A 3350-nucleotide genomic window follows, 5' to 3' on the forward strand; every position below is an offset into this window, starting at 1 on the left:
GCAAACGGTGTCCCGGAAGCTGTGTACCTTGTTTAGTAAAAGGGATAATATGAAGAGCATGTCTTTGGGTTTTAGAGGAGCCTAAGAGAACCTTATTTTATATTCCCATTTAAAGTAGTGGTCTCTAATGTGTTCCCACTTAAGGGCAGACAGCCTCTGCCTAAGTATCCAGAGCCAGGAAAACTTTACTACTAGAACTTTACTACTGGAGCGGTACTTTCCTTGTATCATTTGGGATCAATTAAGGTGGAGCTGTTATGAGATTATACAGTTAGCAGCTGGTGGCCATATTAGTGGCTGGAGAAAAAAAGCAGGTCAAGAGGGTCTGAGACACAGTGTAAAACTTGTCCAACACACTTAGTGATTACTAATTAAAAACAATATTCTTTTGTAGATTTTCTATCTCAGAGTGGTGTGCTTTTATCAGCCCATAGTAAATGAAGAATCCAAACAAAGTGACTGAATTCATTCTTTTGGGCATTACAGAGAACCCGGAGCTGCGGAAAATACTCTCTGCTGTGTTTCTAACCAAGTATGTGTCCACAGTGTTGGGAAACCAACTCATTGTGGTAACTGTGATCACAAGTCAGAGTCTGAGATCACCTATGTATTTCTTCTTACTTGCTTGTCCCTCATGGATGCCACCTACTCTTCTGTCATTGCCCTGAAGATGATTGTGGATTCTCTCTCCAAGACCACTACCATCTCATTAGAAGGCTGCCTGATCCAGCTCTTTGCAGAACATTTCTTTGGTGGAGTGGGGTTCATCCTTCTCATTGTGATGGCCTATGACTGCTATGTGGCCATCTGTAAGCCCTTGCACTACACGACCATCATGAGCTCTTGTGTGTGCTGTCTGCTGCTGGGAGGGGCCTGGGTGGGGGGGAGTTCTCCACGCAGCAATACAGCTTCTCTTCGTGTATCAAATACCCTTCTGTGGCCCCAATGTCATTGATCACTTTATGTGTGATTTGTTTCCTTTGTTGAAACTGGCCTGCATGGAAACACACACCCTGGGTCTCTTAGTCATCCTCAACAGTGGGGTGATGTGTGTGACCATCTTCCTTATTCTCATCACCTCCTATGTGGTCATCCTCTGCTCCCTGAGGTCTTGCAGCTCTGAAGGGCTGCGCAAAGCCCTCTCCACCTGTGGCTCCCACCTCACTGTGGTCATCTTGTTCTTTGTGCCATGCATTTTCCTATATGTGCGGCCTGTGGCCACTTACCCCATAGACAAGGCAATGGCTGTGTCCTTTACCATTGTTGTGCCCATATTAAATCCATTGATCTACACCCTGAGGAATGCTGAGGTAAAAAATGCCATGAGGAAACTGGTGAAACGAGCGACCCTGGATGTCATTGGCTTACAGGCTAAGGAAAGATCTTTCCTACAAGGATAATGAGTTCCTGCAAGTCCCATTCATTCCAAATCATTGGGCACCCCACAGCCAATGGCATCATTTATGTGTGCCATTCAGATTAAGATATTATAATCAAGTTATTTCCTAATTCTCTAGTACATTTGCTTCAACCTTGTTTTTAGAAGACTCTGGGAACCCTTTTTCCTCTTCCTTTTTTTTTTTTAATTAATTCAAGTCTGGTTTTCAATAATTCCGGTCCTGGTTCAGGGCTTTTGTTTGTTCTTACTCTGCTTGTTGCTGAACTCTTTCCCAGAGCTATTGCTTGGCTGGCTCCATCTCATTTTTTTTTTTTTTCTATTTTTACCTCATTAAGGTGAAGTTTCCACATCTCTCTCTCTCTCTCTTTTTAAATATTTCTATTTATTTATTTGACAGAGAGAGATGACAAGTAGGCAGAGAGGTAGGCAGAAAGAGGAAGGGAAGCAGGCTCCCTGCTGAGCAGAGAGCCTGATGCGGGTCTTGATCCCAGGACCCTGTGATCATGACCTGAGCTGAAGGCAGAGGCTTTAACCCACTGAGCCACCCAGGCACCCCTCTACATCTCTTTAAACACATCTCTCCTGATGTTTTCCCCTGGGCATTCCCCTTAGTTATTCTCTGCCTCTTCATTTCTGGATTCATTTACATGTCCTCATTTTGCCTCATGTCAAAAGAGAAGAAGAAGCTCATGGCAGCATAAATAACTGGTTGTGAGTAAAAAAATTAGGATTATAATGTTTCTGTTTTAATTTTAGAATTACAGAACTGGAAGGATCTTAATGATATTCCTAGCCTCAAATGTTTGTACTCTGTTTGGGAATTTTTCTAGTGTCAAAAGTAGGTCCAAAAGCTCCATCTTCTATTACATAGGTAAGAGATGTTTTTACCGTTTGTGTTGAAATTATTACCTGTCAGTTTGAATACAAATTTCTTCTCTTAACTCTTATAAGTTCATTCACATTAAATAGCTTTCTTGTTAATCATATTACCTCGGAGTTCAGTGCCTCTATTCTTTTTTTTTTTAATTTTTAACAATTTTTAAAGATTTTTATTTTGTATTTGACAGAGAGATAGATAGATAGATAGATATCACAATTAGGCAGAGAGGCAGGCAGAGAGAGAGAGAGAGAGAGAGAGAGAGAGGAGGAATCAGGTTCCCTTGGGAGCAGAGAGCCCAATGAAGGGCTCGATCTCAGGACCCTGGAATCATGACCTGAGCCGAATGCAGAGGCTTTAACCCACTGAGCCACCCAGGAATCCCCAGTGCCTGACTTCTTAACAGTAACATCTGAAACAAGTTTTGATCTTACTCCCTTTTTTTAGGAACTTGCTGTTACTAATGTTAGCTTATAAATCATATGATTCTCTCTCTATTAGAACTGAACATTTCAGTACTATCCATGATACAATTGCATAGCAAAATAGAGTAAAATGGTGTCTTAGTTTGGAGAAGAATATCTTCTTAAAAAGCTATCGCAAGCATGAAATTAATGGAAAAACATTAGATGAACTTGCTACCTATTTCACTGAGAAAAATTAAAACATCAGAAGAACATTTCCACAGAGTCATGACTATCAATCTACCAGCAACTGTTCAAATATATACCACCTTCCTACCTTCTCCAATAAACACATAACCTTGCTCCTATCCAAAGGCAACCAATCTCTTTACAATCTGTATTCTGAGCCTCACCTCCTTATCACTTACATAAAGGCATCTCTTATTTCACCTACATTTCCCTTACTAATGGATCTTTTGCTTCAGCAAAGAAGCATTTCTGTCATTTCTTTTATTTTTAAAATGAAATCTTCCCTTGGTCTTATTTCCTTTATCACATACTAGTCCATTTCATTTCCTCCTCTTTGTAGCAAAACCTAAGAGGTTCTTTAATGAGTGTTTCCCAATTCTTTCTATTCTCTTTAAACCTTTTCCAGGGATACTTCAGTACC

At 40.7% G+C, this 3350-nt stretch overlaps 1 pseudogene; it reads left to right on the forward strand.

Annotated features, from left to right (window-relative positions):
- The first annotated feature begins 437 nt into the window (after window positions 1–437).
- LOC125079815 (olfactory receptor 4C6-like) lies at window positions 438–1400 on the forward strand (annotated as a pseudogene).
- Window positions 1401–3350: the final 1950 nt, after the last annotated feature.

The sequence above is a fragment of the Lutra lutra genome, chromosome 10, assembly GCF_902655055.1.
Source record: "Lutra lutra chromosome 10, mLutLut1.2, whole genome shotgun sequence".
NCBI lineage: Eukaryota > Metazoa > Chordata > Mammalia > Carnivora > Mustelidae > Lutra > Lutra lutra.